At 44.8% G+C, this 25,764-nt stretch overlaps 1 protein-coding gene across 2 annotated transcripts in view; it reads left to right on the top strand.

The window, feature by feature from the left end:
- TADA2A (transcriptional adaptor 2A) overlaps nt 1-25,764 on the top strand; it is a 187,145-nt gene that overhangs the window by 137,204 nt on the left and 24,177 nt on the right. The gene's annotated exons all lie outside the window — the stretch shown is intronic.

Here is a 25,764-nt window from a genome sequence, read left to right as displayed (position 1 = left end):
TATAATAAAGATAGTCTCTAAATGTTTTTTTTGTTTTTAATAAAAAAAAAATTCTGTGTTTTTTCTTTTACGGCTTACTAGAAATTCGTGGTGGCCATGTCTAATTTGGCGTGACAATGAATTTCTGGCTTGGTACCATCTGAGAATACAAAACTGGTACTAACTCTTTTATTACCCAGCGAGCCATTGCCAGCACGGTCGCTGGACGAGCCGGGTATAGCACCTGGAAATGGCACTAAGAAACAATGTGCCATTTCCAGGGGCGGCTGCGGGCTGCCGAGAATCCCAGCCCCCAGCTGCCTGGCTTTACCTGACCGGCGATCAAAATATGGCTGGAGCCCACGCATTTTTTTTTTTTAATAATTTTTTTAAATAAAATGAATGGGCTCACCAGCCAAGGTAAATCAGGCAGATGGGGTGGCAGCCTGTAGCCGTCCACTTTATCTGCGCTGAGAATCAAAAATACTACGGAGCGCTATTTAATTTTTTTTTAATGATTTATTTTTATAGTACTGTGATATCAGGCAATGAAAATACAGGGAAGCCCCTTTATTTATTTATTTTTTTTTAGTTATTTAAAGAATTAAAAAATACCGTATTTTTTGGACTATAAGACGCACCCTGGTTTTAGAGGAGGAAAATAGGAAAATAAAATTTTAAGCACAAAATGTGGTCATGACACACTGTTATGGGATGAGGATGTAATGCTGACACTGTTATGGGGGTAATGTCCTCAAATTTTTTACTAAGGTACCCCAGCCTGGTAATGATCCTCCTGCCTTGTATATGATCCCCATCCTTGTATATATGTACCCCATCCTGGTATATGCCCTTATCCTGCTACATACTGGCATCCTGCTACATACTGGCATCCTGCTACATACTGGCATCCTGCTACATACCGGCATCCTGCTATATACTGCCATCCTGCTATATACCCCCATCCACCCTGCTATATTCCCCCTATCCATCCTGCTATATACCCCCATCCTGCTATATGGCATGTATCCTGTGTCACACAAAAAAAACCAAACGTTTATACTCACCTTTCCTCGCTCCATGCAGCATTGCTCCTCCCCCTGTCTGTGGCAGCAGCGCCGCTGATCTGTGTGGAGCCGTCACCTTTGTCTGCAGCATCGCCCTATTTCTGTCTGCCTGTCAGCTGACCTGCGTGGAGACTAGCGGCGTGCACAGCGATGATGTCATTGCTGTGCTCACCACTCTCCACACAGATCAGCTGGCCGGTACAGACAGGAGGAGATCGCGATGCTGCAGGGAAGGGACCGGTGAGTATACCGTAATATTCACTGCGTCCCTCGCTGATCATGATGCGAGGGGGGGCAGTGAATACAGCCGCACATGATCACGCCAGGCTGTAGTTGCCAGGGGTGATCATGCGGGCCGGCTGTTAATTATGTGCGCACCCCCCGCCCACATGTCAGCGCTGAGGGATGATGGGCGGGAGGACGGGCGTGCATATGTAATGAGCAGGCCCACGTGGTCACGGCAGGTGCTGCTACAGCCTGCTCGTGCCCCCGATTACCCGCTCCACCGCAGCACCCTCATTCCCCGCAGCCACATTCAAACTATAAGACGCACCCCCCCACTTTCCCCCTACATTTGGGGGTAAAAGGTGCGTCTTATAGTCCGAAAAATACGGTATGCGTGGGCTCCTGCTGCATTTTCTATGGCTAGCTAAGGGTAACTCAAGCAGCTACTGGCTGTTAACCCCCACTGCTTAGTGTTACCTTCACTAGCAATGGAAGATCCAGGGAAGCCTAAAAATGACGTGGGCTTCGCCATTTTTGTATGCTAGCCAGGTACAGCAGGCAGTTATGGGCTGCCCCCAACCCCCAGCGGCCTATTTGTAGCCAGCTGGGAACCACAAATATAGGGAAGCCCTTTTTTTTTTTTTTTTTTTTTTTTTTTTTTATTTCATGAATTTCATGAAATACTTAAAGAAGAAAACGACATGAGCTTCGCCCAATTTTTGTGTCTAACAAGGTACAACTAGGCAGCTGGGAGTTGGAATCCGCAGCGCAGGTTGGCCCAAACTTTCTGGGCCCCCCCGCTGCAAATTGTAGTCCGCAGCCGCCCCAGAAAATGGCGCTTTCATAGAAGAGCCATCTTCTAGCGCTGTATCCAACTCTTCCAGCGGCCCTGGTGCTGGGTGGGTTGCTGGGTAATAAGGGGGTTAATACCAGCTTTGTTTTACCAGCTGCTATTAAGCCAGAGATTCTTAATGTCAGGCAAGTTTTACCTGGCCATTAAGAATCTCCAATAAAGGGTTAAAAAAAAAAAGACACCACACAGAGTAAAAATACTTTTAATAGAAATAAATACACAGACAAACTTAGGGACTCCATGTTTATTACTCCCTCTCACCCCTCCACGATCCTGGTCTTCTGCCTTTTTTCTCCTTCAACCCATGCAGCTCTGCTATATCAGAGAGCACAGGGGAGGAAGAACGCTTCTGCTCCACTGTTGTGTAATCACTCAATGAGTGAGCAGAAGCTGCGGGTTGGTAAGCGGTGACTTCACCGTTGCCATAGTAACCTGACTGGCGGGTTACTATAGCAACGGTGATCTCCGATCACCTGATTCCCGGCACAGCTATTCATCACTGGCTGTGGCAGCCAATCCCTACATGTATGCTGACTTCGTAAAGAGCACCGACATGCAGGGACTGGGAGCAGACCATGTGGCAGAGCATCTCGCCGGTACACGGCACTTGCCGAGTATACAGAGTACTGAAATGCTTGGGCGAGCACCGCCATGTGACCAGTATGTAGCCAATGAGATAATACAACATTCACACGTGACTGGTCACATGCTATAACATCATGGAAGGTCCTTTGGTTACCGGGCGGCACAACGATAATCTGACTCTGAAAGAGAAGCGGTGGGAGACAGTCTGCAGGACCTGTAAGTATGACCATATTTATTATTAACTATATTCTTTATTTTACTGCCCCCCGCCCCATCACATAGCTGTAAAGTCCAAGTTTGGTGTTTGGACGCAAGATCGTGTTATATCAGAATCCGAACGCGAATTTTACAAAACATTCGGGCGAGTATCCCGAACACCGAACATCGGGGCGTTCGCCCATCACTACTCACAGTGCATGTCAGACCAAATGAGAATCATGACGTCAAAGGAGCTGCCTAAGGAGCTCAGAGACAGAATTGTGGCATGGCACAGATCTGGTCAAGGTTACAATAGAATTTCTGCAGTACTCAAGGTTCCTAAGAGCACAGTGACCTCCATAATCCTTAAATGGAAGAGGTTTGGGACCACCAGAACTCTTCCTAGACCTGGCTATCCAGCCAAACTGAGCAATTGTGGGAGAAGAACCTTGGTGAGATAGGTAAAGAAGAACCCCCAAGATCACTGTGGCTGAGCCCCAGAGATGCAGTAGGGAGTTGGGAGAAAGTTCCACAAAGTCAACCATCACTGCAGCCCTCCACCAGTCGGGCCTTAATGGCAGAGTGGCCCGACGGAAGCCTCTCCTCAGTGCAAAATATATAAAAGCCTGCATAGATTTTGCAAAACAACACAAGAAGGACTCCCAGACTATGAGAAATAAGATTCTCTGGTCTAATGGGACGAAGATAGAACTTTTTGGTGATAATTCTAAGTGGTATCTGTGGAGAAAACCAGGCACTGCTCATCACCTGCCCAATACAATCCGAACAGTGGAACATTGTGGTGGCAGCATTATGCTATGGGGTGTTTTTTTAGCTGCAGTAACATGACTGGTTGCAATTGAAGGAAAGAGGAATGCGGCCAAGTACAGAGAGATCCTGGAAGAAAACCTCTTCCAGAGTGCTCTGGACCTCAGCCTTGGCCGAAGGTTCACCTTCCAACAAGACAATGACCCTAAGCACACAGCTAAAATAACAAAGGAGTGGCTTCAGAACAACTCTGTGACCATTCTTGACTGGCCCAAACAGAGGCCTAACCTAAACCCAATTGAGCATCTCTGGAGAGACCTGAAAATGGCTGTTTACAAACATTCACCACCATACTGATGGAATTGGAGAGGATCTGCAAGTAAGAATGGCAGAGGATCCCCAAATCCAGGTGTGAAAAACTTGTTGCATTATTTCCAAGAAGACTCATGGCTGTACTTGCTCTCAAAAGGGTGCTTCTACTCAATACCGAGCAAAGGGTCTGAAGACTTATGAGCATGGGATATTTCAGTTTTTCTTGTTTAAAAAATTTGCAAAAAAATTCTACATTTCTGGGGAGGGTTTCTGACAAGATGAGGTGCATAGTGTACATTGAGAAAAAAATGAACTTTGTTTCATTGCAGCCATTTGGTAAATTCAAAAAAAGAGTGAAAAATTTAAAGGGGTCTGAATACTTTCCATACCCACTGTAGCAGGGGCACATAAGGTATATAAGATTATTTCGGCACAGGAACATTTTTTTTTTTTTTTTTAACACATCCAATTGTGGAAAATATTTATTATTCCAAGATCTATTAATTAAAATCAACTTTAAAATTAACTTACGGTAGTTTTTGGGAAACTACTTTAAAGAGTGCATATTAGTGATGAGCGAGCACTAAAATGCTCGGTACTCGAGTCGAGCAAATCTGACTGCTCAGGTGCTTGTATCAAGTGACTGGTATAATAGAAGTCAATGGTAAACTCGAGCATTTTCCAGAACACCCTTCCAGGACATTTTGGGGGGGTTTGAAAATTGGTGAAATGGATGGAAACAGCATGGAGAAGATGCCTGGACACATCTTTGTCTCCGAAGTTGCTGCTAGGAACAATATTGTAAGAGTATTAGGCCCCATGCGCACACTAGGTTTTTTTATGTGTTTTTGGTGTCTTTTGTGGGTGGCTGCAGTTTTGTGGTGACAACAAAACTGCAGCATCTCACTTATTTTTGGGTTTTTCACCCATTGGTGAGTAAAAATGAAGAGAAAAACGCATGGTCAAAAACACACGCCTTGACTTATGTGTTTTTGGCCAAGAGAGGGTGCATTTTTGTAGTTACAACAAAACTGCAACGTGTGGACATAGCCTTTCGCAACTTTTACGGACTGTCAATAAAACATACAAAAGTAAACATTCTTTCCTGTATAATGACTTGTACAGTATGTAAGGGAAATTAAAAAAGAGGAAAAAAAGCCTCCTCCACCCCTTACACTATGTTAACACAGCGTTTTTGCTTCATGTTTGTATTTTCTCATTGCTATCAATGGTAAAAAGACCATTCACTGTTAAATGTAATTTTAACATTTCACTACCATATCTTGGCATGTGGGGTGTGTGACATTTTCAGACACATTCTGTTTAATTTATGAAGGAGGGATTCTGAAACTCGCAAATCCTATGCGCACAATTCAAGAACTGTCAAAAATTAGAAGGAATTGTATTAGACATAAAGGAGGTGCTCATATACATTCTGCTAAAATTGTTAGGTAGTGTGACTCCTACACTCATAAAGCCTATGTACAAAGTTTAATGGCTGCCAAAAATTAGGAGAGATTACAATACCCCCTTGAAGACACATTGAAGGCCTCAGACAGTTTTTTTTTTTTTTACCATTCTTAAGGAGTGGGATGTCTAGATTAATATAACCTATTCATTGAGTGCAAGGCCTATCCAAAAATTAGGAGGGACTGCAATTTACCCTGAAAGACACGTACAGGAGGGCCTAAGAAGACAGATCCCCCCCCCCCCATTATTAAGTAGAGGGACTCCTACACAAGTATAGCATATGCAGTATGTGCAAGGGCTGCAAAAAAGTATAAGGAGTGACTGCAATACAGCCAGCAAGAGACATAAAGGAGGGCCTCTGATTCAACTCTGGTACAATTTTAAAAGGTTTCTGACTCCGATACAGCGAACGCCTATTCACTCAGTGCAAGGCGTAGCTAAATTTACAAGGAGGCATTTTAGTACACCCTGGGAGAAACATAAAGAGGGGAATGGGGTTAAGTTATAGTCCAATTTTAAAAGCATTCTGACTTAGAGACTGGGTATTATCTGCCATCTAATTAACAATGAACTGTTTGGCCTTCAGGAGTAGTGTCTTCCACCCACCTGCAAAGTGGGACAGGAAGCTAGGTCTTGAGGATAAGCGTGTTTGTTGTGCTCACGCAACAGGCACAGTTTCACCAGGCCCACCACCTCGGTCTGTGCATGCGCCATCAGCAGCATGTCCACTTCACCGTCCCCCAGTGCACACCTTGTGCATATTAAATTACGTATTCAACTAACAGAGGTATTAACCCCTTTACATCCAATTACATAATTGAACGTCCTTGGTCGTATAGCGGTAATCACAGTCGGCTGCTGCGGTGAGCTGGTTGTGATCTCTGCACATGTCTGCTGATTTGAACAGCAGACATGTAGGGCTAACAGGCGCAGGTGGATTCGCGATCCACCGATGCCTGCTTGCCACTTAGATTGCGCTGTCAAAATGTGGCAGGCACGATTTAAATGGCCACAGCGGGGATCGTGCTGTTCCCTGCTGCCATCGGAGATCCCTGACAAGATCACAGGGAGCCAGTGGTCGCCATGGTAGCGACGGGTCATGACATACTTCCTGTAAGAGCAGACGAAGTGGCGGCTCTTAAAGGAACAGTGCATTATTGCTGATCAGAGTGGTGCAGTTCTGATAACAGAAATGCACAAGTGATAAGACTGTTGATCCATAAAGTCCCCTATGTGGACAAGTAAAATAAATAAATGTTAAAAGTTTTTTAAAAATATGAAAACATAAAAAAAACCACAACGTTCAAATAACCCCCCAATCGCCCCATTGAAAATAAGTTATAAAAATATACACATTTTTTTATCACCGCTTTCAAAAATGCCCGATCTATCAAAATTTAAAATCAATCTGATGGTACACAGCGTGGCGAGAAAACAAAATTACAAAATTATGTTTTTTAGACGCCGCAAATTTTTTTCAAATGCAATAGCAGGCAATCAAAACTTGGCTTCCACACAAAAATGGTATAATGAAAAACATCAGCTGAAGAGGCAAAAAATAAGCAGTCACTGAGCCTCAGATCCCGAAAAGTGATAACGCTACAGGTCTCAGAAAATGGCGCCAAAAATGCAATTATTTTTTTGGACAAACGTCTTAATTTTTTTTACTCCCTTAGATAAATGTAAAAGTATACATGTTTGGTATCTACAAACTCATACCAACCTGAGTCGTCATATTGACACGTTAGTTTTGCCATACAGTGAATACTGTGGATAAAATATCCCAAAAACAATCGTTCAATTGAACTTTTTTTTTTTTTTTTTTTTTTTTTTTAAATTCACCACACTTGGATTTTTTTTCCCCGCTTTCCAGTACACCATATAGTAAAACAAATGGTTTTAATCAGAAGTATAATTCATCCCGCAAAAAATATAAGCCCTTATATGGCAAGATTGACAAAAAATAAAAATGTCACGGCTCTTGGAAGAAGGGGAACAAAAAATGGAAATTTGCCCCGAGGGTGAAGGGGTTAATAGGTAATAGAATCTAATACATGTAGCCCGGAAAAGGTCTTTTGGTTTCAAGTTGCAGCAGCAAGGACTGTAAGGTAAGAAACCTTGCCTATATGCATATAATGGTATACTATGCCTTCTCCAGCAGCTAGCCTTCTAGTAATAAAGCCTTCTCATAAAGCCTATGCACTGCCAAAAATTAAAAGGAGGGATTGCAGTACTCCCTGGAATACATGTAGAGGAAAGAATCATAATAAATTATTTGACAGTTGTTTAAAATATTTTAAGTTTTAAATTGTAAAAAGATTAACCCCTTAAGGACGAAGCCAGTTTTGTACTTAATGCCCAGGCCATTTTTTGCAATTTTGACCAGTGTCACTTTATAAGGTTATAACTCTGGAACGCTTCAATGGATCCCGGTGATTCTGAGATTGTTTTTTTGTGACATATTGGGCTTCATGTTAGAGGTAAATTTAGGATGATATTTTTTTATTTTATTTGTGAAAAAATCTGAAATTTGACTAAAAAATTTAAAATTTAGCAATTTTCAAACTTTTAATTTTTATGCCCATAAACCAGAGAGTTATGTCACACAAAATAGTTAATAAATAACATTTCCCACTTGTCTACTTTAGATCTGCGCAATTTTTGAAGCAAAATATTTTGGGGTTAGGAAGTTAGAAGGGTTCAAAGTTCATCAGCAATTTCCCATTTTTTCAACAAAATTTACAAAACCATTTTTTTAGGGACCACATGCCATTTGAAGTGACTTTGAGAGGCCTAGGTGACAGAAAATACCCAAAAGTGACACCATTCTAAAACCTGCACCCCTCAAGGTACTCAAAACCACATCCAAGAAGTTTATTAACCCTTCAGGTGCTTCACAGGAACTAAAATAATGTGGAATGAAAAAAAATAAAAATTAACATTTTACCTAAAAATGTTGCTTTAGCACTAATTTTCTTACTTTTTCAAGAGGTAACACCAAAAATTGGACCTCACACTTTGTTACCCACTTTCTTATGAGCGCACCGATACCCCTCATGTGGTCAGAAACCTTTGTTTGGGTAAATGGGAGGGCTTGGAACGAAAGGAGCAATATTTGAATTTTGGAAAGCAAAGTTGTCTGAAACAGATTGCGGGCACCATGTTGCATTTACAGATCCCCTAAGGTACCTAAACAGCAGGAACCCCCCTCAAGTGACCCCATTTTGGAAACTAGACCCCTTAAGGCTTCTATCGAGGGGTATAGTGAGCATTTTGGACCAACAGGTACTTCACAGATTTTGATAACGTTACGTTGTCATATTGAAAATTGTCATTTTTTTTCTCAAAAATGTTGCTTTAGCATCAATTCTCTCCATTCCAAAATTCCAAAAATTTGACCCACATGTTTGTTACCCACTTTTTTATGAGCGCGGTGATACCTCACATGTGGTCTGAAACCTTTGTATGGACAAATGGGAGGGCTTGGAACAAAAAGAGCAATATTTGAATTTTGGAAAGGAAATTTGGCTGAAAGAGATTGCGGGCACCATGTCGCATTTGGAGGACCCCTAAGGTACGTAAACAGCAAAAAACCACCACAAGTGACCCCATATTGGAAACTAGGCCTCTCAAGGAATTTATCTAGATGTTTGGTGAGTACCCTGAACCCCCAGGTGCTTCACAGAAGTTTATAACGTTGAGCCATGAAAATAAAAAAATAAAATTTTACCACAAAATTGTTACTTCAACCAGGTAGCTTTTTTTTTCACAAGGGTAACAGGAAAAATATGACCATGAAATTTATTGTGCAATTTTTCCTGAGGTTGGTGATCTCTTATATGTGGTGGAAATCAACTGTTTGGGCACACGGCAGGTCTTGGAAGGGAAGGAGTGCAATTTGACTGCAAATTGGCTGGAATCAATAGCGGACACCATGTTGCATTAGGAGAGACCCTGAGGTGCCTAAGCAGTGGAAGTCCCCCACAAGTGACCCCATTCTGGAAAATAGACCCCTCAAGGAATTTATCTAATGTTTGGTGAGTACCCTGAACCCCCAGGTGCTTCACAGAAGTTTATAATGTTGAGCTGTGAAAATAAAAAAAATACATTTTTACCACAAAATTGTTACTTTTTTTTTTAACAAGAGTAAAAGGAAAAAAAGCAGCATTAAAATTTATTGTGCAATTTCTCCTGAGTATGCTGATACCTTGTGTGGTGGAAATCAACAGTTTGGGTGCACAGCAGGGCTCGGAAGGGAAAAAGCGCCATTTGACTGAACATTTGGCTGGAATAATTAGTGGACGCTATGTCGCATTTGGAAAGCCCCTAAGGTGCCTAAACAGTGGAGGTCCCCCACAAGTGACCCCATTCTGGAAACAAGACACCTCAAGGCTTTTATCTAGGTTTATATTGAGCATTTTGAATCCACAAATACTTCACAGAATTTGATAAGCTTAGGTTGCCATATTGAAAATTTTCATTTTTTTTCACAAAAATGTTTCTTTAGCATCACATTTCTCACTTTTTCAAGAGCCAACAACAAAACGTGGACCCCACAGGTTGTTATCCAATTTCTTGTGAGCGCAGGGATAACCCATATGTGGCCAAAAGCCTCTGTTTGGATAAATGGGAGGGCTTGGAATGGAAGGAGCACCATTTGAATTTTGTAAAAGTTGAAATAAATTGCGCGCACCATGTCACATTAGCAGGGCCTCTTGGGTACCTATACATTAGAAACCCCCCACAAGTGACCCCATTTTGGAAACTGGACCCCTCAAGAATTTTATTCAGGAGTATAGTAAGCATTTTGAATCCACAGGTACTTCACAAAAATGTTGCTGTAGCAACAATATTCTCACTGTTAGGCTATGTGGCCATGATCCAGCGACACGGCATCTAGTACCCAGTGTCAGCCTTCCTGCAGAGATGTGAGTGTTGTCCATGGGAGAACGCAACTGCCCATGCCCAGGATTTGGGTTCAGGCTGCTGTGGACTTTAGTTCTATTCTACCTGCAGAGAACACTCATCTTCGCAGCATAAATTGACATGCTGAGGCTCGGGGAGCTGCACCACAGGTAGGTTTATGCTGCGGAGAAAAGAAGCACAGTGGGCATGAGATTTCTAAAAATCCTTCCACTGTGCTTCTACTGCACAACGCAGCGTTATGGATGCAGGGAAAACACACTGCGCCCAAAACGCTGCAAACCCTGATTGTGGGCACATAGCGTAAAATGCTACAATGGATGAATGGAAAGATGTCAAACATAATATAACGTCCCACCCCCTGCATATTCTAAGCTGGCGCCCTTTAGTGCCTTTCATGTGGCACTAAAGGGTGCCTAGCCTTGTATTTAGCCCAAAAAGAAAAAAAAATTAAAATAAATGACGTGGGGTCCCCCCTATTTTTGATAGCCAGCTAGGGTAAAGCAGACAGCTGTAGCCTGCAAACCATAGCTGACAGCTTCACCTTGGCTGATGATCAATTTGGAAGGCTCCCCAAGCTGTTTTTTTTTTTTTAATTATTTATAAATAAATAATTAAAAAACAAACGTAGGGTCCCCCCAAATTAGATCACCAGCCAAGGTGAAGCTGACAGCTGGGGTCTGGTATTCTCAGGGTGGGAAGAGCCATGGTTATTGGACTCTTCCCAGCCTAAAAATAGCAGGCCGCAGCCACCCCAGAAGTGGCGCATCCATTAGATGTGCCAATCCTGGCGCTTCGCCCCAACTCATCCCGTTGCCCTGGTGCGGTAGAAAACGGGGTAATAAATAGGGTTGATACCAGATGTGTAATGTCACCTGTCATCAAGCCCAGCAATTAGTGATGTCACGGCGTTTATTTGATACCAGACATAACTAATTGACAGTAATAAAAAAAAAAAAATTATTTTAAAAATCACTCCCCAAAAACATTCCCTCTTTCACCAATTTATTGAAAAGAAAAAAAAAATCTGGTCCCTGTAATCCATTGTGAAAGTCCCACGGCGATTCTGGACCTTCTAAAATATGGGGGGAACGTTCAGGGAACGTATCCCCCATTTTTTTAGGAGTGCAGACCCTCCATGTGAGGAGAGTGGGTGCAAAGAATTTGCACCCACCCTCCCCGGGTCACAGCTGCAGTGTGCCGAGCAGCAGCAGCCAGCGTCTCCGAAAGCAAACCAGGAAGCTGAGCTGACAGCCGTGCTCTGCACGTGTGACCGGCGTTCACTGTGAAGGAGGAGGGGGCCGCGGGGGATCAGAGCTGAGACAGGTACGGGGGACACCGGGGCGGGAATAGGGGGTGACCTGGCAGGGCCTGGGGAGCAGTTTTCTGTCGTATGTGTCATAGCACATGCGACAGAAACCAGAGGAAAGGGGGAAATGCGCCCGGCACGCTGCTGTGCGCGCCAGCGTGCGCGGCGCCATGTTGGATTTTTGGGAGGAAGGGGTGGGGGTCGGGGGGGACACTTTGGCGATACCGGGGGACCAGAGAGGACCGGTGATGAGATTTATCTCCCATCTGACATGTTTGTTTATGCCAGACTGGAGATAAATGATTTTTTACCGGCGCGATCATTTACTGTAAGGTGATCATCGGTAAACGGTGTGTACCGGTGATCACATAAGCGGGGACCGGAAAAAACGGCCTGAATCATGATCTCCAAGGTCTCAGCTATTCCCGGCAGCTGAGACCCCGGAAATTTTCCGACTCTGGGGGGCGCTCGACCCTTTTTTCCGACCGCTGTTAAAAAGCGGCGGTTTGGAAGAAGTACCCTAATTTGTTGCCGTTAAAAGGCGTATCGGCGGTCGTTAAGGGGTTAAACAGACCTAGTCTGTCAGTGAATGCTTGGAAAGAAGCCAGCATGGTGTGTACTGTGGAAGAAATTTATGTGACCAGAAGGAACCCTCATTTTTATTCCCCAAAACTGGTATGAAACGAGAAACAGAACAAGATGTGAAAAAAGCAAGAAATTGACTTTAATGAAACAAAAGCAGTTTATGTGACTAGTGAAACATGTGGATAGTAAACATCGTACCACCATTGCTGTATTAAAAATTAAAGAAACTTTAAAAAAGCAACAATGTGATGAAGGCCGCATTCACTGTAACTAGTGAAGAGCAGAGGAGTTTAGCTGAAGAGGTAGACCTACGCCTGCAGGAAGTGCTTGCTGAGTTACTGTCTATGACCATTTTCTCTGACTCATGTCCAGAGAGAGAAGTTTAAAAACATTGAGTCTCCTACACTGCTAAAGCTTATGCACTTAGTGAAAGAGCTCTTTACCCTTGTTTGGGTGGGAAGCGCTGCATGGGAATACACCGCAATAAAAGGAACATTACAATTGCCTTTAGGTTCAGCTGCTGTCATCCGGTGGAGTTGAGAAGTCTGGGCTAATCCATATTTTATTAATTTTGAAGTAGCAAGTTTGTTGACAGGCGGATGTGCTTATTGGTTATTATGCCTTTAGTGGCATTAAAAACTTGCTCAGACAAAACACTAGCAGCATTGCAGGCCAAATCCTGTAAGGTGTAGAGGGACAGTTCATGCCACGTGTTCAGGTTGGATACCCAGTAGTTGTATGGCTCAGGATGGTGGTACAGTCGACAAGGTAATCCTTCACCATCTTCATGAGCTTTTCGCTCCTTGTCTGAGTGCTCTGTGCATCAGGGCTTGAGTGCTGGGACGGTCTAATGAAACTGTCCTAGATCTTTTGATTAAGTGTTCCCCTGCGTCTGTTGATCCTGCTGTGTCTCCCCCCTCCTCTCTACTCCTTGGTTGTCCAAAGAACTCTGAACTCAGCATTGTGATTTTTTTTTTTGTCAAAATCTTCAACTATGTCCTTCTGGTATTGCACCATTTTAGTAGCTTTCCCCACCTCAGGAAGGAGAAATAAAAAGTTCTCCTTGTAGCGTGAGTCGAGAGGGTGCACAACCAGTAATCACGGTGTTGGCCGAAATGCATATAACGCATTCATTCCTGGAAAGGCAGCGGGAGATAAAGTCTGCCATATGTGCCAGACTCTCAATAGGCACGACATCCCTGTGCTCACCAGGAGGACAACTCTCCATCTCCTCCTCCTCCATCTCAAGCTCCCCCTCTTCACGCCATCCAGGCTGTAGCGTTGGCAACCATCTCCAGTTTCTTTCTTCCTTCATCTCCACCTGGTCCACATGCAAAACCTCCTCTTTAATTGTGAGCAGCGAGCATTTGAGTAGACCCACAAGCGGGATGGTTACACTGTTTATGGTGTCTTCGCCACTCACCATCTTGGTTGATTCCTGAAAGTTTTGGAGAACCGCACAGATGTTTGATATCTATGGCCACTCGTCAGTTCTTATGAGTGGAGGCTGACCAGAATACTGACGGTTACAGTATGTTGTAGCTGGTGTTCAACTACGGCCCTCTGCTGTTCACAAAGCCTTGCCAACACATAAGTTCCAGTGCGTGGGCAGGTCCAAAACCAGTCGGTGAGCTGGAACTTGCAAGCGCTGCTGCTATACTGCCAGACCAGTGGTAGCTTTAGGTGACTTGCGGAAATTGACGCACACACGGCATATCTCAACAAAAAGCTCAGGCAAATATGGGTAGGTTTTCAGAAACCGCTGAGCCCGTGGGCCTTGCATGGTACGTGTTGCAGCTTCCCAAGCTTCAGAGCTGCCACCATGTTACAGTTATCACACATAACCATCCCTGGTTGACAGTTCAACAGTGATAGCTGTCTGGGCTGTTAGATGTTTCAGCTACTCTGCTACAGTGTTCTATTTGTCACCTAAGGATATCAGTTTCAGCAGATCCTGTTGCCGTTTCACCAAGTCAGTGCTTCCAGCTTGCGACTGATGTTGGCGACAATTCGTAGATTGAAGATGTGGAGGAGGGGGTGCAGGAAATGTAATGTCCCTGGCCACAAGCACTTCTCTGTGTCTGTGGATAGGTGGACCTTCCCAGTAACTGTGTTGGTCAGAGCACGGGTTATGTTATGGAACACATGCTTGTTTAAGGCAGGACGGCACACCGGAAGAAACTGTGGTAACGTGGAACTAAGTACTGAGGGATGACCGCCTCCATCAGGTTGCGAATAGCCTCAGTGTCAAGAAGCCTAAACTGCAACGTTTCCAGGGCAAGCAGTCTGGAAATGTGGCCGTTTAGTGTTTTGGCTGGTGGGTGGGAGACTGGGTATTTCCACTAGAGTTCCAAGGCCTGGGGTAGAGACAGCGGAGCGCTGCACTGAAACAAGGAAGTGGACATGGTTACTGATGGTGGTTGTGAATGTGTAACGACAAATGCAGGGCAGGCATGTAGCACAGGGGAAGAGGCAATAGTGTCACCCGCAGACATTTATTGTGTACCCAGGCGTTTAGCCCACCTAGTTGGGTGCTTGGATGACATATGCCTGAGCATGCTGATGGGGGTCAGGCTGGTAGTTGTCTGGCACCTGCTGAGCTTGGTACGGCACAGGATGCAAATCAATGTTTCCTTGTCCTCTACACTTCCGTAAAAGCGGCAGGCTGGGGAACACCTAACCACCTGCTTGGGATCTAGTCACGTGTTGGTGCTCTGGGGAACAGTTGCCCGCCTTCCCCCTCTGGCCATCCCACTGCCTCTTCTCGCCTGTTTTGGTGCTGCGGACCCCTCCCTCTCTGTGCAACTTTCCTCGCTCGGCATGCCACATTGACAGGTTTGATTAGTGACTTCATCATCCACTACCTCATCTTCCACTTCGGTCCTCTTCCTGAGTTTGTTGACTTAACAGGACTTGTTAGCAACTTTGTCTCATCAACATCCACGTCTTGAGACAGTAATTGCTGCTCCCCGCCGTCAGCTTCTTCTGACTCTGGCAGCTAAAATATTTTGGCATCACCACGCACGATCTCCTCATGTTCCTCTTGAAACATGCACAGTGAAAGGCCAAAAGAAGCCATAAATGGAAAGGTGAAGAGCTCCCTGAAGTGTCCAGGTATGGGGTCACTTGTCTCCCGAGATTCTCCATGGGAAGAAGGATGAGGATCTGGGTGAGGATTTAGTGGTACATACACTTGGCTAGTGAGACTGGGCTATGTGGAAGACAGGGTGGTGCTGGGAAACAGACTAGAATAGAAGCATTTTCTGCTATCCAACCCACAACCTGCTCTCACTGTTTTGTCTTCAACAGTGGTGTCCCGCGCCCCTCTACAAAGTGGGACAGGAAGCTAGGTTCAAATGATGCATATGTTTCCTGTGCTCCCGCAGCAGGCCCAGTTTGCCCAGGCCCATGGCCAATGCCTCAGCATGCACCACCATCAGCGAGACATCCACTTCCCCATTCCTTGCACATTTCAAATTATGTACACAGCTAAGAGGGGTATTATTTGAGAATAGAATGTATTTAAATTAGCCCTGAAAGGACTGTTGGTTGTACATGGCAAAGGACTGTAACGCAATGAACCCTGCCTAAATGTCTGTAATGCACTATCCCTACTCCAGCAGATAACCCTACTCTAATTGCAGAGTAAGAGCGATATTATTAGAGAATAGAATGTATTTAAATTACCCCTGGAAAGAAGAGTTGGTTGTATGTGGCAGCACCAAGGACCATAATGCAATAAACCCTGTCTAAGTGCCTCTAATATACTATCCTTATTCTATTCTAGCACTTATTCGTACACTAATTACAGCTAAAGGTGGGATTATTATGGAATAGAATCTATTTGAATTAGCTCTGAAAAGAGCTGTTAGTTTAGTGTTGCACCAGCAGCCACAGTGATGCTATAACACACTGTCCCTTCTCCAGCAAAAACTCTCCCTGCACTTTTTCTGGGTATATTGTGCCGAGCATGGCATCACCGGGTCTTTTATATAGACACCATATAGTTATGTGGCCAGCCAATCATAGGAATGCCAGTAGCCAATATGCCTACGGCATTACCGTTATTGGCAGGCAATAATCACATGTTTACTGGCTGAAAAACAGCCACGAAAGATGTGTGGCGGGGACTCTAGCATGTCGCTCGATTACCAAGCAGTGCCGAATACGCTTGTACATCACTATTTCATACATATCCATATAGTCGAGGATACTTGAATAGTGTTTTTTGGTTTTTTTTTCAAATTTGTTTATTGAAAAAGAGAGAATATCATGCAAAATCATGTATAGGTAACTCAATGGCAAATTTTTCAGTTTGTGCATGGATACTTCCACATATCGCGGAAATAAAGACAATCGCAATAAGAGATCATTGTGAGGACATAGACTTTGTCAGTGCTTAGTAGGGGTTACGTTTCTTAAAATGCAGCCAGACATGAAGATAGTTTTGTTTATAAATGGGGGATAAGCCCTCATTGTTTTTACAAGACTCTTGTTGACTCATGTAATTGCCTTGGCTAATGAAGGCCAGACACACAGATAAATCAATTATGCGAACTTCCCATTGTATTACTAAGTGAATTGTTAGATGTGATGTAACTTACCTGTCTCTCCCTTGTTTCTGGATATTTGAATATGGCTTGAAATCTAGCCAATAAGAGCCCAGTCTTTTCCACCAATCGTGAAGACCCCAAATGGTTTGAATGGAGAGCTCAGGGGTATAAGAAGGACTGTCCATCGCCCAGAGAGACTCCTGCTACATGCTACCAATCTAGGATCTGCGGATCCGATTGGCAAGCTGAACCTGGATTATAACACTATATGGACTTCAGCATCGAATGCAAGGATTTGGCTGAGCTATCAAGGACTACCTAAGGAAGGAATCCAGCTTGGGACAATACAGTCACTGGACTACAGACTTTGTAGACTTCAGCCAGCTTCCTAAATCTGGCGTGGGTGCCTGCCAAAAGCAGGGTGCTGCTGGTTTGGAGTAAGTAGCCCTGGAACCTCTGAGGCATGGACATTCTAAATCCCTGGTGAGCCAGCGGAAGGGAGAGACTCTGTTGCCAGTTACATTTGTGTGTTTTGCTGGTTATGTGTTATGTGCCGTTAATTGTTTGGGGATCCAATAAAGTCTTAATATTGTGATTCCTTCATCCTGTGTTGTCTGAATAGTGTTCCGCCCACGGTTAAGGAGGTCGGGCGTTCAGTTGGGATGAGCCCTGGGCCACGCTGTCTTTCTAACCCCCGTGTCTCCACAATCATGTATACACAATTCTCCATGTGGACTTAAGTAATGAGTCAATGAAAATAAGAACATTGATTTCTGTAGCACTAATTTAGATTAATAAAAACTGGAAAGAAAAAATGTTAAGAAGCGAAGAAGAACTCAGATGAAAGGAAAGACAGATCAGAAAGAGAAAAAGAAAGAGAAGGGGGGATGTAAGGTGGAGGGAGGGGAAGGAGGGACTTGGAACTCAACCGGATTAAGGAGGTCTACACACCACCTCTTAGCAGGGACCGGGCAAAGATTGAGCGATGGGTTCCTAAGATGAAAGGATTACCTTGAAATCAGCGGATTCTCAAAATAGAAGCCACGGCGTCCAAGAGCTGAAAAATTTGCTCAGTTGGGGCTCAGAGTGGGAGGATAGTTTTTCCATCCTACAGATGTGATCCATTTCCGCCAGCCACTTTAGAATCGTCGGGGTTGCACCCAACTTCCACTTTCTCGGGATGATCGCTCTGGTCGCTGCAACAAAATGACGGAGAAGACCTTGCTTGATCTCTTTGAAAGCACCAGGGATCATGGATAAGAGACCGGTCCGTGGTGAGCATATGATTGTCAACCCCGTGATGTAGTTATGAATTTGGAAAACTTTACGCCACAGTTCCTGAATAGTCGGACAGGACCACCAGATGTGTAGCATGGATCTCTCAGCAACACCACATCTCCAACAAGTGTTAGGGACGGTCGGAAAGACTTTGTGTAGCTCCTTCGGACATCTGTACCAACGGGAAATGATCTTAATGGGGGGTTTTTTCTTGCGCTTTATAAGGCAAGGGAAGCCTATGTACACACATATAAGATTTTGACCAATCCAGGTCAGAGGAAGCGCTCCCCAGATCTTTTTCCCAGGATTTCACATACCAGACTGGGTCCGAGTCGATTGGATCAATCAGAATGGAGTAAGTCTGGGAGATTACGTGGAATGGGGGTTCTAGTTGTATCAAAAGGGATTCAAAGTTGGTACAGACCCTGGCCAAGTTGGAGGCTGACGAGCAGAGGAGATGAACGATTGCATCTGCAGATACATAAACCACTGGATTTATTGATCAGGAAAGGCGGCTCGGAAATGTTGTAAGGTTGGCAGGGAAGGCGCTCCCAACAGGGTAGCGCCAACCCTAGGCCTCTGAGATGAAGACCAGACCATAAACCTGTCCATACCAACGGCCGTCGGAAAGTCGGGATTATCAAAAAGGGTGTCAGAGGGCCCCATGCTTCAGAAAGATTAAAATGAGTGTTAGTTCTGTCCCAAATGCGGAGTAGGTCCCTTGTCAGAGGGAAGTTCAAAATGCTCTTAGGTCTTCTATGTTTCGTGATCCAGGGCAGGGAGGTCAAGGTTCAATCTAAGAGGTTAGCTTCAATATCCACCCACTGCTTCATCTCGGCCCCGTGAAACCAATCTACTACTCTGGTGAGGATAGCTGAAGTATGATATAAGCGAAAATTCGGGAGTCCCGTGCCCCCTTTTATCTTTCGTCTCGTCAAGTATTTAAAGGCCAGTCGGCATTTACCTTTTTTCCACACAAAGCTTTCGTGATCTGTCAAAGTTGGGCAAAGAAGAATCTGGGTATGACTATAGGAACTGCTTGAAAGAGAAAAAGGAGTTTGAGGAGGATATCCAATTTTAAGACGTTGATGCGTCCAAACCAGGACAGAGGCCGCAAACTGTGAGCCTGAAGATCGGCATCAATGCGCTGTAGTAATGATTTTATAGTTCAAATGAAATAGATGTGAAGGGTCTGGCGGCAGATAAATCCCTAGATATTTCAGGACCACCGGGAAACACTATTCTCCTTAAGGAGACTTTGCAAGCCAGTCTGGCTACCAAGTAAGGGGACTTATAGCTGCCACGCCCCTCTAAGAAATATTCAAATTGTCTCTCCAGTAAAGGAGACAAACTCTAGCACAGCGCCACCTATTGGAAGTAGCGATCCTAAAAGTCACAAGTGGATTTTTAACCATCCTTTGCAATATGACTCAGGATATATAAGCCAGATCAGAATCCCAATTTGCAGACACGGTGTTTCGGGGTGCTTGCCCCTCGTCAGTGCAAAGTATGGGGGTGTCTGATCTGGCTCATGAGAAAGCTATGTGGGGACCACGGGGGAACACTATTCTCCTTAAGGAGACTTTGCAAGCCAGTCTGGCTGCCAAGTAAGGGGACTTATAGCTGCCACGCCCCTCTAAGAAATATTCAAATTGTCTCTCCAGTAAAGGAGACAAACTCTAGCACAGCGCCACCTATTGGAAGTAGCGATCCTAAAAGTCACAAGTGGATTTTTAACAATCCTTTGCAATATGACTCAGGATATATAAGCCAGATCAGAATCCCAATTTGCAGACACGGTGTTTCGGGGTGCTTGCCCCTCGTCAGTGCAAAGTATGGGGGTGTCTGATCTGGCTCATGAGAAAGCTATGTGGGGACCACGGGGGAACACTATTCTCCTTAAGGAGACTTTGCAAGCCAGTCTGGCTGCCAAGTAAGGGGACTTATAGCTGCCACGCCCCTCTAAGAAATATTCAAATTGTCTCTCCCCTGTGGTCCCCACATAGCTTTCTCATGAGCCAGATCAGACACCCCCATACTTTGCACTGACGAGGGGCAAGCACCCCGAAACACCATGTCTGCAAATTGGGATTCTGATCTGGCTTATATATCCTGAGTCATATTGCAAAGGATTGTTAAAAATCCACTTGTGACTTTTAGGATCGCTACTTCCAATAGGTGGCGCTGTGCTAGAGTTTGTCTCCTTTACTGGAGAGACAATTTGAATATTTCTTAGAGGGGCGTGGCAGCTATAAGTCCCCTTACTTGGCAGCCAGACTGGCTTGCAAAGTCTCCTTATGGAGAATAGTGTTCCCCCGTGGTCCCCACATAGCTTTCTCATGAGCCAGATCAGACACCCCCATACTTTGCACTGACGAGGGGCAAGCACCCCGAAACAGTGTCTGCAAATTGGGATTCTGATCTGGCTTATATATCCTGAGTCATATTTTAAAGGATTGTTAAAAATCCACTTGTGACTTTTAGGATCGCTACTTCCAATAGGGTTCTTCCTGATGGCTATAGCTAGATGTTCCATCACCAATACCTACAGAAGGGGGGACAGAGGACATCCTTGTCGAGTCCCATTTCTCATGTTGAATGAGTTGGAAAAAATTCCATTACAGCGAATCTTGGCTGTAGGGAGAGTATACAATGCTAGAACCTTTTCTCTAAAGCTCGGACTGAAACCTGCCCGCACAAGCCCAAGGAAGGGCCAACTGACCCTATCAAAGGCCGCCTCTGCATCTACTGACAACACACAGGCTGGTGTTTTTAGCTTCAACATTTGGGAGATAACAAGGATCGATTTAATAGTGTTGTCTGTAGCTTCTCTGCCAGGTACGAAGCCTACCTTGTCATTGTGTATCAGTAGCGGCAGAGAAGGACTCAGTCTGTTAGCCAGAAGTTTAGCAAACCGCTTCACGTTCACATTAATAAGAGCTATAGGGCGATAGCTTGAGCAGAGCAAGGGGTCCTGCCCGGCTTGGGGATTACCGTGATAGTAGCAGACAGTGATTGTTTCTGGAAAGGATGGTCTTTGGAGATGGAGTTGAAGACCTTTAGCAAGAAAAGGTGCCAGCTCCGTAAGAAAAGTTTGGTAAAATTTGGTAGTAAAGCCATCTGGGCCAGGGCTACCTTTTTGTTGGGGGGAGAAGAGGACACCACTTGGGTGACCTCCTCTAGTGTGAACAGGGAATCCAACTCATCAGCCGTTCCCGCTAATAGGGAGGGAAGTGGAGTGTCTAGCAGATAGTTTTCGATTTTCTCCAGAAGCCGGGAGTTAGTGGGGTCTACAGGGATGTCATTGATGTTGTATAACGTCTCGTAATACTTCTCAAAGGCCAAAGCAATGTCAGTGGGGTGATGCACCGTTTGTTTGTCAGCCGTCTTAATCAAGGGGACATACGTTGTCACTGTTTTCGAGTGAATATGTCTCGCCAGGGGACCCCCACACTTATCTGCAAACTCATAAAAGAACTGTTGGGAGCGTTCTCTAAATTTTAGTGTGGGCGAAGTCGAGTACTACTTTAAGGTCTTCCCTCGTCTTAGTCAGTTTGAGTAAGGTATCGTGGTCAAGAGTCACTTTGTGTTTGTTCCAAGGAATGGATTTTGGGAAGAAGATCCTCAATCTGTTTAGATTTGTCCCTCTTGAGTCTAGCTCCTTCTTGTATAAGTACCCCTCTGATAACTCACTTCAGTGCTTCCCATTTAGTTGGAAGTGGGGTATTGTCATCTGCATGGTACTGAAGGAAGTCAAATAGTCATAGATATCCTTTCCCTGACATCTGGATCTAGGAGGAGATTAGGTTGAGTCTCCAGTTCCAGGACTTAGAAGGAAAGTCGGGGGGATTCAGAATCACGTAGACAGGGGCATGGTCAGACAAAGTCACTGGGCCGATGGAAGCAGCGGGGGACCAGGAGAGCATGTTATGGCTAATAAAAGAAAATTCGTATAGCCGTATTATTTTTAAGTACTGCCAAAAAATGAGAAAAGTCCTTGACCGACGGAGTAAACGCCAGATGTCGACAACCCTACTCGAATGCATAGCGGACCTAAGAGATGCTAGCTGACTGTGTGAAATCACCGACTTACCTGCCGATGTGTCAAGCTTCGGGTTCAGAGGTAAATTAAAATCTCCTCTAATGATCAGATGTCCAGTCGCAAAAGTCTCCAGTCTCCTCAGGAACCTTGCCCCGTCAACAGTCTGACCTTTATTAGTGACATAAAAGTTAGCGACTGTATATTTTTGGTTATAGAGTACCAAGTTGACAAATAGGAATCTGCCGTGTGGGTCAATGTTAACATCTGTCACCGTGCATGGAAAATTTTCGATCTCGCCAAGGGGTTGGGAGCATGATGCCAAAGTGGGTAGTATTTGTTGGGGATGTTTGGCACATGACCACACTTAAAGTGAGTCTCTTGTAGCAGGACTACCTGAACTCCCATTTTGTGCATACTGTGCAGGATCTGGTTGCACTGTTGCGGGGTATTAAACCCTTGTACATTCAGTGATGCAAACTTCAAGGAGACCATAGTGTGTACCGGTGAAGACAAACTTAGGATTCTAAAATGTAGGGAGTCCCAAATGGTAGAGGGGTAGGACAGGCAAGGGTCGGAGGAGGAATGAGAAAGGGAGGCAGAACAAGAAAGAAGGTAAGAGAGAAAAGAGGGAGTACAAGCAAGAGAAAGTAGTGACAGAAAAACTTAGAGGAAAGCCTGCCAAGAGTATAGGCTCCAAACAAAGAGCCTCATGGTTAAACCTTAAGATCTCATGAGGGTCATACTGGTAAGAGGTATGATTTAACCCACCAGAATGTCCCAGAGACAGCACACTCCAAAAGACTGATATATAACAAGAAAGGCGTAATTAGGTGCAATTTTCTGATGATTTTAATACAAATGGTTACAATTCCATATAAAGGACATTTAAGATGCATAAATAAGGGAAAAATACATGAGTCCCCGTAAATCACCATGACTGTTGGGATTAAAATTTTGAGTATCAGTATGCAACAAGGATGGGAAAGGCGGGAGGGAGGAGGGTGTGGAAGCACAATGAAAGCCTACTAAGACAAAATATTGCTCATTATGTATACAAATGCCAGTATGAGTCAATTGTTCAATTATGAACGGGTGGGCAAGCGCCAGCCCGCGGGCCGTAGGTACTCAGTCCTAGCTACAACATCAACATGTCTCACAGAGGAGCAAACCAAGAGAAACATCAGGGCAAAGTCACTGCTCGGCCATGCGAGGTCCCGCGACACCACTCCTCCGGGGTCTTTGAGAGGATGAAAATCGACGTCTCTCTTCACCACGGCGGAAGGTTAAGTATGGATTAGAGGGCCAATCCGGAATTGAGATTGCGGTTAATTCCATTCCTTCCAGGAAGGAGCTCAGGTCAGATGGGCCACAAAGAGTGAAAAGACCTTTATGGTGCCGGACCTGCAACTGGAAAGGGAACCCCCATGAGTAGGGGATTTCCCTCTCCGAGTGCATCTGTGATGGGTCGGAATGCTCTATGCTTGACCAATGTAGCCCTGGGTAGATCCGCCATGATATGGACCACAGCCCCATCAAAGTCAAGAGGGCCTTTGAGCCAGGCCTGTTTCATGATCTCCTTCTCATGATAGCAGTGAAGGCGACATATAAAGTCTCTTGGATTGTTGGGGTCAAGAGATATAGGCCTTAAGGCTCGATGGGTCCTGTCAAAAATAATGACTGTCTGTGGTCTGTCCAGCAGATTATTCAGAAGACCTTGTAATGTAGAAGCAAGATCCAACTGTCCTGTCGCTTCTGGGAGACCCCTGATGCGTATGTTGTTGCGGCGGTCCCTATTTTTGGAGTCTTCCATTAGGTTGAAGCGAGAGGAGATTAAGTCCGCATGAAGGTCTAGGGTCTTAGCGTATTCAGACTGAGTAGCGATTGTTTCAGCAACGGCCATTTCTGTAGCTGTAACTCTGTCAGAAATCTGGGAGATAGAGATGCTGAGTCCCCATATTTCAGCTCTGCAGAGACTTTCAAGGCGGGATATGTAATCCTCCATGTCTGTTTAGTAGGGATTTCGGACATTCTGGAGCGCAGGTCTTTAATCTCTCCCAGTACAGAATCAGAGGCTTACGATAAGTGATTATTGGAAGCCATGGGTTCAGTGGAGTGCGGGTCAGAGGCTCCCCATGCGCTGCGCCCCCAGGGACCCCGCAGGACACCAGTGCGACTGCCGGGAACGCGTCCGGGAGTTCAGCCAAGAACTTCTGTATGTTCCCGTCCTTGGGTTTAGACTTGGGTGTGCTCATACCAGCAATTGGAGAGGCTGGGGCTTTTTTAGGAGCCATGTTGCTTCTATGAGAGTATATCAGGGTACACTAGGGAGAGGAGGGCTCCAAAAGTCCAGGAAAACAAGAGAATTCTATGGCAGATCCACTGGTCAGGATGCAGGGCTCCTGGCAGGGAGGGAACTCCTGAATGCCCAGTAATGCATTGTCAGTGACTCGATTCCTAGGCAGCCAGGAGCACACAGGGGTGTCAGAGCACTGTCAACATGCGAGGCCCGAGATGCTGCAGCCTCAACACAGAGCTCATCCAGCGGGCAGAGACTTATAATAAATCCCTCAGGCTTTCCCTGGAATTGAGAAACAGAGGGCCCCACCAGGGATGGCTCTCGCCCACCTCTCCCAGTGCTTGCTTCTGCTGCTCAGTCTCTTTCACTTAGCGTCGGACATCTTGGGAATTCACTGTTTCTCTCCACTTACTGCAGCGTCGCTGTTCTGAGTATAGGCCATTTTCTGATAACGGTAATAAAAGCTCCTTTGTGTGCAGAGAGGTGAGGGAATGTAGTAGGTGCTGCAGTCCTGTGCTGGAGCTGTCTCCCAGGCCGAGGAAAGCCGGGGGTCTCAGTAGTTTTAGAATTCACAGCCCGCCGGCGCCATCGTCAGGCCATGCCCCTCTCACTTGAATAGTTTTTAGTTCTGTGTTAGAAAGCACAATACACACTTGTTACAATGGATAAGATTGATTATTGCATTGGACTAATTTTTCATTATTAGTGAAAGATGAACACTGCAGGTAATTTAGGATTTGCTGTACCATGACAAAGTGTTATGCATGTTTACAATAAATGTTGATCCCCTGTGCACAGCTGGATAATAAATGTGTAAATAAAGCTTAGAGATTTTCCCACTAAAAAAAAGTTAATTTTAAAGTTATTTTAATCAATAGATATGTGAATAATAGTAAGCTCCACAATTGGATGTGTTTATAAAAATGCTCCTGTGCTGAGATAATCTTATATATGTGCCCCTGCTGTGTACTGTGTAATGGCTGTGTCTGACCGTACAGGGACATGGTCTGATCATACCACATCTCCTGGGAATGGGAGGACGCAAAAGAGACTACACACAGCACGGGATCATAGCTGATTCTTTTTGTGAGGTATAACCGTTCCCTGCCTGTTTTTTTTAAAAAAAAAAAAAAATGTTTTACCTCAAACAATTATTTGCAATTTTGTGCTTTGATGTCTGTATACCTTTATTACTTCTTTCACAGCCGAGGAGATGTGGTATGATTAGACCATGTTCCTGTACGGTCAGACAAGATCTATTGAATAAAATGACCTTTAAAATTTGTTTGTGGGAAAACCCTATAAGCAACAGCGACAATAT

This window comes from Anomaloglossus baeobatrachus, chromosome 2, assembly GCF_048569485.1.
Source record: "Anomaloglossus baeobatrachus isolate aAnoBae1 chromosome 2, aAnoBae1.hap1, whole genome shotgun sequence".
In the NCBI taxonomy this organism is placed as follows: domain Eukaryota; kingdom Metazoa; phylum Chordata; class Amphibia; order Anura; family Aromobatidae; genus Anomaloglossus; species Anomaloglossus baeobatrachus.
This window is presented reverse-complemented; position numbering and strand designations above follow the sequence as displayed.